We start from the raw sequence: 12,063 nt of genomic DNA on the forward strand, positions 1-12,063 counted from the left end.
CGACTCTGCATTTAGAACCTTAATTATTGGCACAGAAACAACAGATCCAAGCTGGTTTCTGTACCAGTAGTAATTAAACCTCTCATGCTACTTGGCACACACTCCTCAATTCTAGCCTTCCCATAATGTACTCATTCTTGCTGCAGGAGAAATTGCTACACAATACCCATGAGTTGTAGACCACAGATGGGGGCATCCCCAACCTGAAGCACTTCATGGACAAGAGCATGGAGCTCATGGGGAGGCACTCTGCTCTTGCTGTGGGAAATCAGCAGGTTAGTGACTCAACTCCTCCACTGTCACCATGGAAGCCCTGTGAAGCACCACACAGCCACAAATTTCCACCCACTCCTCTGTCCCCTTAATTCCAAGGAGGTAATGCTCAACCATTCTTAGCTTTTACTGTCCTTTCCTGCAGATCCACCACAGCAACAGAGAGCACAGGAGGAGCAAGATAATGATGAGGAGCATTGGGGCATAAATATCATCTTCGTTGACTAGGGCAACGATGAAGAACAGGTTGATGAGGACCAGGCCACACGGGAATCCCTGAAGCATGATCCAGGCCGTGTTCCTCTGCCCCAACACCCTCAATCTCATCTGCTGTTTCACTTGCTTTCTCACTCTCATGCACCAGCTCAGCTACATTCATGCAGGGGGAATTAGATAACGTTGGTAAGGATGTGGTGCCAGAACTAAATGAAGGAGAGCATCATGATGACCTGCACTCAGAGGACTCCTCAGTGACAACTACAAGGTGGCAACAGAGCACATTTCATCGCTGACGTCTTCTCTTCTGTGTAACACAGTTTACATTTGACATCAGTGCCTTAACTCCTTCTCCCCCACTCTCAAATAATGTGGAGATGCCGGTGATGGACTGGGGTTGACAATTGTAAACAATTTTACAACACCAAGTTATAGTCCAGCAATTTTATTTTAAATTCACAAGCTTTCGGAGATTTTCTCCTTCCTCAGGCAAACATTTGCCTGAGGAAGGAGAAAATCTCCGAAAGCTTGTGAATTTAAAATAAAATTGCTGGACTATAACTTGGTGTTGTAAAATTGTTTACAACTCTCAAATAAAGTACCCTTCCTAGAACATGACAACACATCAACCCTATATGAGAATGCCAATAATCATCACTTGATGAATTCTCCAGCTCTGGTGTAAAGTGTGTCCATCGCACGAGGAATGTGTTCCTATACTGCAGCCTGGTTGATATTATAGAGATCTCTTGTGGCTGCCTGAGATGAGTCTGCACCATAAAACTGGAGTGCAGTCATCACCTTCATAGTCATAGAGAGAGCAGTGTAGGCAAAAGGCCATGGCTGAGCTGTCCCATTGTCTCTTTCGTGATTCGCACGTTTCTTATACACATCACCTCAGCAAGGTCCTCATATAACCTGTAAAAACGGTGAGAACAGCTTCCACCCCATTTTGTTGCCTAACAAAGTTATTTGCACAATTAAACTCTGAAGTTATGCTGAAAATAGTGAAATAGTGTGGAAATTCTCCCCCGTTAACCTAAACAGACTCACATTCAGAAGTTTGCTGGAATCAGCCTTCAGGGTTAGGGTTATCGTTAGGTTGGAAGCCTTTAAGTTGGAATGAAGACAACACCAAAGTTTTAAGTGTTCAGTGATAGGTAGTATGATATCTGCATGAAGATTGATTTCAAATAAGGACTTTATGCATGTCATTGTGTTGTCTCTTTTAATTAAATGATGTTATTCAGTTAATAGCTAGGTTCATGGATGAGCATTGCTGCAATATAATGCTACAAATTTTCTGACAAAGCCATGTTTAAGTTTTTCCTATTCTAATAATGTGAAAACTGATGCTGAAGTTTAATGTGCAGGTCACTGTCATCAAGAGCCTATCTGCATTTGAGTAAATAGAAGAGTATTGAAGAACTGTTATCAGTTGGAATGCTTTACATTTTGGTATTTAGGCAAGGCATCTCCGAAAAGCAAAGACCATTACTCGCAATTGTCAGGGTGCACAAATACTCAGCTGTTTGTTATTTTGTTTAAAATATAGTATGAGTTGCCAGAGACTTTTCTTATCCATAATAATTTATTACAAGTGGAAGATCATTTTTGTTTATGATCAGTTGAATAGTGGCAACAGCATATGGGCCTGAATTTTTATTGGGTGCAAAACGTCAAATAAAACGTACATTAGAACATACATCATTTATGTCAGGTTAAGTGTATAAACAGTTATGTTCCCTTGTTGGAATTTTCCCACCATTCAGAGGAATGAGATCTAAATGCAGACTGAAGGTAGGTAGATGCATGGAATAACCCCACTATAGTATCTTTCACTCAATTTTGGATGCAAAACACAAGAAAAAACAACTGGGAATATCAGGAGCCTTGTTGAAAAATTTGAGCAGCTAAGCAACAGTAGCAGTAAGTCTGTTGATTTCAGAACACGCAGTTTGAAATCACAGTAGCTTTATATTCTTGCATTGCATTTTAATATTTCAACATTACTGCAGAGCTCGAGGTCTTTGAGTAAAATTAATGAGCATAAAATAAAATTACAAATGGTGAAAGCCATCAATATTGGCTAGTAGAGTCTTTACTCGGTACTAGTTATGTGCTAAACTGATTATAAGTATTAATTTTATTCCCTTTTGTTGCACAGTGTGGAAGTTTTGCTGTATAGCATATGGGAGATTATTATTTATACTTTGATATGTCAGGAAGTAATTACATTTATCCAAGCCAACTCACCCTCCATGTTTCAAATATCTATGTAGAAAAATGACCCTCAGATGGCCCATTATCCTGCAAAATGCATGCTGTAATGATTTAATATAATTCTTAAGTGTCTTTACCTCATTATCTTTTACAGTTTGGGTGCACTACTGGAGCTGCATTTTTAATAATTTAAAAATCTACTTTATTCTAAATGACAAACAATGTATCATGATGAAAATCAATAGAGCTCGAGTTCATTGATATGGGAACTTCCCCAATGCATTAAAGTTTTATTTAATATACCATGCACTTTGCAAGAGAGACATACTGTATATTGCTTAGTCAATACTGCTATGTTCACAGCATTTTGTTTCATTCGTTCGTGGGATGTGGGTGTCGCTGGCAAGGCCAGCATTTATTGCCATCCCTAATTGCCCTTGAGAAGGTGGTGGCGAGCCGCCTTCTTGAACCGCTGCAGTCTGTGTGGTGAAGGTTCTCCCACAGCACTGTTAGGTAGGGAGTTCCAGGATTTTGACCCAGCGACGATGAACGAACGGCAATATATTTCCAAGTCGGGATGGTGTGTGACTTGGAGGGGACCGTGCAGATGGTGTTGTTCCCATGTGTCTGCTGCCCTTGTCCTTCTAGGTGGTAGAGGTTGCGGGTTTGGGAGTTGCTGCAGTTCATCCTGTAGATTGAACACACTGCAGCCACGGTGCGCCAGTGGCGAAGGGAGTGAATGTTTAAGGTGGTGGATGGGGTGCCAATTATGCGGGCTGCTTTGTCCCGGATGGTGTTGAGATTCTTGAGTGTTGTTGGAGCTGCAGTCATCCAGGCAAGTGGAGAGTATTCCATCACACTCCTGACTTGATGGTGGAAAGGCTTTGGGGAATCAGGTGAGTCACTCACCACAGACTACCCAACCTCTGACCTACTCTTGTAGCTACAGTATTTATGTGGCTGGTCCAGTTAAGTTTCTGGTCAATGGTGACCCCGAGGATGTTGATGGTGAGGGATTTGGCGATGGTAATGCGGTTGAATGCCATGGGGAGGTGGTTAGACTCTCTCTTGTTGGAGATGGTCATTGCCTGGCACTTGTCTGGCGCGAATATTACTTGCCACTTATCAGCCCAAGCCTGGATGTTGTCCAGGTCTTGCTGCATGCGGGCACGGACTGGATCTGAACACTGTGCAATCATCAGCAAACATCCCCATTTCTGACCTTATGATGGAGGGAAGATCATTGATGAAGCAGCTGAAGATGTTTGGGCCTGGGACACTGCCCTGAGGAACTCCTGCAGCAATGTCCTGGGGCTGAGATGATTGGCCTCCAACAACCACTACCATCTTCCTTTGTGCTTGGTATGACTCCAGCCACTGGAGAGTTTTCCCCCTGATTCCCATTGACTTCAATTCTACTCGGGCTCCTTGGTGCCACACTCGGTCAAATGATGCCTTGATGTCTAGGGCAGTCACTCTCACCTCTGGAATTCAGCTCTGTTGTCCATGTTTGGACCAAGGCTGTAATAAGTCTGGAGCCAAGTGGTCCTGGCAGAACCCAAACTGAGCATCGCTGAGCAGGTTATTGGTGAGTAAGTGCTTGATAGCACTGTCGACGACACCTTCCATCACTTTGCTGATGATTGAGAGTAGAATGGGATGGTAATTGGCCAGATTGGATTTGTCCTGCTTTATGTGGAAAGGACATACCTGGGCAATTTTCCACATTGTCGGGTAGATGCCAGTGTTGTAGCTGTACTGGAACAGCTTGGCTAGAGGCGCGGCTAGTTCTGGAGCACAAGTCTTCAGCACTACAGCCGGATGTTGTCGGGGCCCATTGCCTTTGCTGTATCCAGTGCACTCAGCTGTTTCTTGATATCGCGTGGAGTGAATCAAATTGGCTGAAGACTGGCTTCTGTGATGGTGCGGATATCAAGAGGAGGCCGAGATGGATCATCCACTTGGCACTTCTGGCTGAAGATATGTTAATAAAAGGTCATTGACCTGTACAATGCTAGGACATCTGGAACATGAGGCAAAAACATGTTCTGTCAATACATTTTATGATGAAGCCATGGCTTTCTGTCTAAAACTGGATAATCCAACCAACATCAAAAGTGTTAGCATTGCCGTTTCATAATGTACAACATGATAGTGAAAGCTAAATACTTAACACTTGAAGCAGAGGTGTATAATTCCATTTCTTTGGGGTTCATCAGACTTAGAAAGTCTGAGAGGCCCATACAATTCCACCGTTACCACACTGCAATGGCATATAGCAATAATCTCTATAAACACAATGCAATGCTCAATCTAACAATGGAAGTACATTTATAGGAACAATTCATGGAATTTCCTCATGTTTGAAGCTGTGTGAAGTTAAAATATCAAAAGTTGATTGGGGTAGAAATTGGAGCTTGTTGCGTCCGTTTTACAGGACTAATTTTGGGATCCAACATCCCGCACCCAAAGGACACCCGAAAGATGTCCAACCCAATATTGGGTTGAGCCATTTTTCAGGCATGCCTGGTGGCCACCTAAAACAGGTGTTAAACCACTTACGTACGTAAATGAGGGACTTACGCCTGTTTTAGGCACCCTCTGGGAAATGGAATATCGTAGAGCGAAGCAGGCGCCAGGCTTGCAGTGGTCGCCAACAAAAGGTAAGACTTAAATTTTTACAAAAATGTTGCTCTAGAGCCAGAAGGAGCAGGAGTCCTCCCCCAACTCCACAATATCCCAATTGCACCCCCTCCCCATTGCCGCTCCACCGCTGGCAAGGCAACCAACCCGTTATTCATTTTCTTCAAATGGGCGAGCTACCTGTGGAGGCACGACAGGTGCTGGCAAATCACCCAATTAATATTAATGAGGCCTGGGGCCTAATTTCGGTCTGGCCTCAGGTGTGTAGTTTGGGTGTGCACTTTGTGCGCGGCTTCCAATTCAGGCCTGAAAATAGGCCTAAAAGAAGTGAGGATTGCAGAGATATACCTGTTTTAACAAGCTTTAGGTCACCCCTCCTCATACGTCCTTCTTTGGCTTGGCATCTATTTTTGTCAGATTACGCTTCTGTAAAGCGCCTTGGAACATTTTTCTAAATGAAATGCACTATATAAATTCAAGTTGTTGCTGTTGATGATGAACAACCAGAATGGGAGACAGTAAAGGTATTGCTGGAGATGAGGACCTCAATGTTGGCGGCGAGGGATTGGTTGAGCAAATCAACAGCTGCAGAGGTATCATGGCGGATGGAAGGCCAAAGGCTTGGCAGTTGAGAAGTAGAGTGCAGTTGTAAGCAACTTGGTGAAGTTTTTTCTAAAGATGATACAAAGTGAGGTTGAAGGAGGGTAGGGTGGTGAGGGATACAAGGATATGGTTGGAGATTGCCTTGCTGGCAATTGAAACTACAGAAATAGAAAGGCCATGGGAGATGGTGAGGTTGAAAGGGTGGCCATGAATATGGGTAGGGGAATTTATATAGAGGGAGAGGTTTAGAGAGGGCAGCAGCTCAGTGAATTTGGAAGGAAGAGATTAAGGGGAGATATCTGTTAAGGGATTAAGATGGAGATTGAAATCGCTGAGGATGAGTAGTTGCTCGATGCAGCGGCTGAGGGAGGAAAGAATGGAGGATATCTTGAGGAGAAACTCTGGGTGGGGCTTGGGGGATGTGGTAGACATTGAGGAATTGAAAAGAGTACGAGTGAGTGAAACAGGGTTTCAGTCACAGCCAGGACGTCAATATGGTCATCCACAACAAGGTCAGGGATGACAATGGCTTTGTTCAAGATTGAATGGACATTCTGGAGGGAAATGTGGAAAGGTGCAGTGCTCATTTTATCTGTTGATCGAGTGCAAGGAGACAGTGATGGGTGGGGTCAGAAGGATGGGATTGAGGTAAATGAGATTAGCACCCAAAAAGCATGCTGGATGTGAAGGTCAGCAACAGAGAAGGGTGGGACAGTTAATCTCTTCGAGTTCTTTCTGTTCTCTGTCTCAGTGATCTATGTTTCTCCTGTTTCATCATCACTCATCCCCACAATTTATAAATATTGGCTCATTTTATCAGTACTGTCACAAAGATTATTGGTGCATTTGTGGCATCAGATCATTGTCTGTGTTCCCACTTCTAAAGTTCTGTTTAAGAGAGATTTTATGTTTTACTTTTATCTTTGTTACTAAAATCAATATCAAAATTATATTTTAAATTACCTACAGAGTAAAGATTGGCTTGAAAATCTGCCTCAATCATAAAATAATTAGGAACAACTATAATAGAAACAGCTAAACTGAAAGAGGTGGCTATGTAGTTAATCCATTGAAATGTCCCTATTAAGAATTATGTAAGGAATCTTACAACACCAGGTTATAGTCCAACAGTTTTATTTGAAAATCACAAGCTTTCGGAGGCTTTCTCCTTCGTCAGGTGAAGTGTGGGATTCCTTGAATGTTACCGCATTTATAGTCAGAGAACAATACCTGGTGGTTACAGATAATCTTTCCAACTGCCCGTTGTCAAGGCAATCAAAGTGTTCAGACAGAGAGATGTTACATACAGGACCACCGAATATACAAACGGCCAGAACAAAAGACAGAGAGAGAGAGAGAGAGAAACATCTGAAAGGAAGAGAGAATGACCCGTTGTATTAAAAACATAAATGCGGTAACATTCAAGGAATCCCACACTTCACCTGACGAAGGAGAAAGCCTCCAAAAGCTTGTGATTTTCAAATAAAACTGTTGAACTATAACCTGGTGTTGTAAGATTCCTTACATTTGTCAACCCCAGTCCATCACCGGCATCTCCACATCATGCCTATTAAGAATTAATCAGTGTTCAAAAGCTCATAGTAAAGTGCTGCTATGGTTTTTTTTATATAAAGTAAAATTTTACTTTAACAATATCATTTGGAATCTGGATTTTTAATTTAAGACCTAGGTAGTAAATTTTGTGAAGTGGCAGAAACACATTTAAAAAATTTTAATGTAAGTTTATATGAAGTTGATGTTGAACATGTGGAGCTGATCTTGTGACAGGATTAATTTGATGACATGATCATCAGGTAACACTGAATAATTGCCATTCATTTGAAAGCTCTAACAAACTTTTCAAGCCTAATTTCAAATTAGATGCAAAAACTTCTGTCACACTATGCAGTACAATTGCACAGATGTTATACATTGTTCTGTTTAGACAATGGTTCACACTTTTATATATAATTCTGTCTAGGCCATTGATCTTGCACTGACCATTTTCATCTGCTGATTTGCGGCTTTGGCTTAGGTATTTTTCCTGACTTTTTCAGAAAATTATTCTGATTATGCTCCTGTCTAGCACTTTGGGACGTTTTACTACATTGAAGGCACTACATAAATGCAAGTTGTTATATTTTAAGCAGACCTACATATCATTAGAGTGCCAAAAGCTTTTGCAACTAGTGCATCAGAGTCAAATTCCAGGTATATAAGGCCCAAAATTTTAATGGTGCCATTGCATGGATGGAAAATACTTGGAGGAGAAGCAAAGACCTGGTGCAGCAGAAGGATATAAAACCTGCTGCGGCTTAAAGAGACTCTGGCAGCACTGAAGGAAGCAGACAGATCGAAGAAATGAGCGGCACATTTCAGGGAATCAGACTTGCATGTCCTAGTGGAGATATGGAGCAGATTTTATTTGACTTTCAGGTATATAAAATCATTATACCAAACACAAGGAGCCAAACTCATAACATACAGAAAAGTAAATATTGGTATGAAAGTTACTTTGTAAAGTTCATCAGTGATCCAGCAATGTCAGTTATGGAGTCAGTATTTTGATGTTAAAAAACCAAGATGGTAGTTATTGTAATATAAGCTTTCTGCCTGTGCACATTATTATGAGACTTGTTTATGTAGCCAGGATAAAAGTCTTCAGGCCTCCAAATCTTGGCTGATTTAATTCCCATGCACCCAACCATCCCTCCCCCACCATCTCTTAAGCCAGACAAAAAAAAAAGACCCACATCTATTTCAAGAGTCCTTTCTGACACTGCATAGTGATCAACCCAAGAGAATTTTCTGGAAGATGCAGGTGGGAGATGAAGTGGTTTGGGATAAGTGAATTCTGTCTAATGTAGTTGATTTAATATTTCACCCAATTCCTAAATTTTATAAAACTACATTAGAAAATATATACTTGTGTTCTCTGAAGCTGTGAACAATATTACTAACATGGTGCCAATTTTCCATATATTAGAGACAGTGCAATCATTTGACAGCCATTATACAGTGGGCAGGGCTTTTTGTTTTAACACATCAACAGTGTAAATTCTTTTAGCAGGATATTAGGAAAACTGTTGGATTTGTGAAGCTAGCCAATGTGTGAAGCTTAATCAACAAGTCATAGAAAAGAAAGAGGAAAGCTGTTGCAACATTTTAATCGAGGCTGTTTTTGATATTTTTGCAGTCTGCAAAGTAATCTTTTGCACCAGTGTGTTTTTTAAACCATCTTTCTCATCTTGTTCTTCAAACATTTGTGTATGTGCACCCCCAGGAATCTCTGTTCCTGCACCCCCTTTAAAATTGTACCATTTAGTTTATATTGCCTCTCCTCATTCTTCCTACTAAAATGCATCACTTCACACCTCTCTGCATTAAACTTCAAATTTTCTCATTACAAATATTTGAAACTTTAATGGATAGAAATATGCATTTTGTAATATTTATATGCATGCCTTGTACTTCTCTCCAGATTGGTGTACAGTGCAGTACAGATATCATTTACCATATTGTCTGGTATCTTTAAAGAAAGAACTTGCATTTATACACATTTCATGTCCTCAGCACAGCCCAAAACACTTTACAGCCAAAGAAGTACTTGTTAAGTGTAGTCACCATTTTAATTTAGGGAAACACAGCAGCCAATTTGCACACAGTAAGGTCCCACAAATAGCAATAAATGACCAGATAATTTTTTTTAAAAAAGTGATGTTAGTTGAGGAATAAATGTAGGCCAGGACACCAGAACTCCCTTGCTCTTCTTTGAATAGTGCCATGGTATCCTTTACATCAACCTGAGGGGGCAGATAGGGCCTCGATTTAACGTCTCATTTGAAAGACAGCACATTAAACAGTGCAGCACTCCCTCATTGAAGTGTCAGCCTAAATTACATGCTCAAGTCTCTGCAGTAGGGTATGAATCCACAGCCTCACTCAAAGGCAAGAGTGCTACCACTGAGCCAAGGCTGATAGGATTTGCTCTACACCCACATTCAAATAAATGCATCTTATCTAGGTATCATAATTAAGCTGTGTGAAATATCTAGAATTTGAAGAAAAATCAACAAACTATATGCTCTAAAAAGCTGAATTTTCACAAATATTTAAAAATAGCAAACACTGGATTTGGTATCACATTCTAGGCTATATTCTAAATTATCTCCCATCTTTAAGGAACCTTAGACAGAAACCCTTTTCTCATGAATCAATTAGCTTTAGTTGTCAATACCATCTTCAATTGAATGTGTTTGAAAAAAAGTCATTCAAAATTCTAGCTGAAATTTCTTAAATAATTTTAATCTCAAATATGCTCTTGATCCATTGAATGCTTTTCTTATTCCAAATATTTGTGTACCAGCTTGCCTGCCTTTAAATGATCTTAAATAGGGCATGAAATTTGCAGACCTTTGTCTCATATTAAAAATGTTCTGGTGACATTTATTTGAGAATTTAACATGTATGTAGCTAGAGAATGGGTTAGCACTAAATAAAATACTCCCAGACAGTGAATTTTCAATGATCAGCCACAGATTCATTATTAGAGGTGTAAGATGTGGGTTTGTGTCTGCAGTTGTCCAGAGGCTGAATTTCTTGTTCAAGATTAAAAGAGCAGGTTCTCCTCTCCACCCTCTTTGTCCCCTTCTCTCATCCTCCTCTCCTTCCCCCTCCCCCCACTTCCTGTTTTTCTAGGTTGAGGCAAAAATTGTAATGCCAACAGGGTGCTTTGAAAACCACAAAAATATTAATGTTTGAATAATGAGCAATACTAACATGTTGTAGTTTGCTGTCTTTCCCATTCATCAACATTGAATATCAGTTTTAAATCAGTCTTTACATTAAATGTGTACATAGTCCACAGAAATGCATAACTATCTGTTTGTATTGACTTAATGAATTTACAATTTAAAGTTTGTTAAATTTAATATGGAATTTGTTTCTACATTTTTAAACCTCAATAGTGATATTATTTTTCTAATAGGATATTATTTCAGGATATAGGAAAAGAAGCCTACATTGATCACAATCAATAATCCAACCTTTAGAGACTACCTAAAAGCTTCCTCTTCCATCTTTATACAAGACCATTTTCATTGCTAAATCCTTGCCTAAATTACTTAAGTGGTTCTGCATATCAGTATTAAAATGGAGTCACATGATACCCGTCAGATATTCTGCCAACATGGGAAGCTAGACCAGGTCAGATTGTTCATTTTAACCTAAGCAATATTAACACCTACTCTTCATGTCATGTTTTAGAAATGTTAATATCATGCAGTCACACAGTGGTTGGGTAGTGTCTTACAACCACTAGAAGCAGAAAACTATACATTTATTCAAAACATTTTAGGTAAGTTACTTCAATGCTTTTACACTTTCTTCAAGTGTTTTTCTACATTTAGAGGGGACTGATGAAAGTCTTTAAAGTTAGTTGCAAAGACTGAATACAGTCTTATTTCTGTTGATTTGTGAATATGGCAAAGCGATAATTGCTGATGATATCAGGGGAACTAACCAGCAGCTATTATGCCTTCCTGTGCTACAGAATAGGATATTAGCAATAAAAAAAATCCTGAAAAGAAAAGTTTTGGCAAGTACTTTGAACGAAAAGCTACTAATCTGTGGGAGAGCAGACAGTAGGAGATCAATGATTTGAATGAAGCATCTAGCCATTTACTTTCCCATCCTGTCCAATCGTTCAGCCTACAAGGCTGCAGTAGGAGCATTGCTGAGATGCTATTACTGCCGTCACAGACTCCTGCAAGAGGGTGTTCAGTTGCAATTGTTACCGAAGTGTCCACGCACTATCGTTAAATGTTGAGTGTCAACACCATGCATGAGAACTCCACACAGGTAGGTAATAGCATCCACCAGACTATGAGGTGCTTTGGAAGCTCCCTGGCAGATCGTCCAACTCATTCAGCTATGGTGCACAGAAAACAACTTTCTTTTAAATGCTGAGCTCCTAAAGTCTGCATCTTTAAACTCCCTAGCAGAACTAGGACATAAGTTTTCCTTCTGCTTAACTCTTCCTTGCCACCTCCAACTACTCATCTGTGCATTCCTTTCCCATCTCCCCCACCAAATCTCATCTGATCC

This window comes from Heptranchias perlo, chromosome 10 (assembly GCF_035084215.1).
Source record: "Heptranchias perlo isolate sHepPer1 chromosome 10, sHepPer1.hap1, whole genome shotgun sequence".
Lineage (NCBI taxonomy): Eukaryota > Metazoa > Chordata > Chondrichthyes > Hexanchiformes > Hexanchidae > Heptranchias > Heptranchias perlo.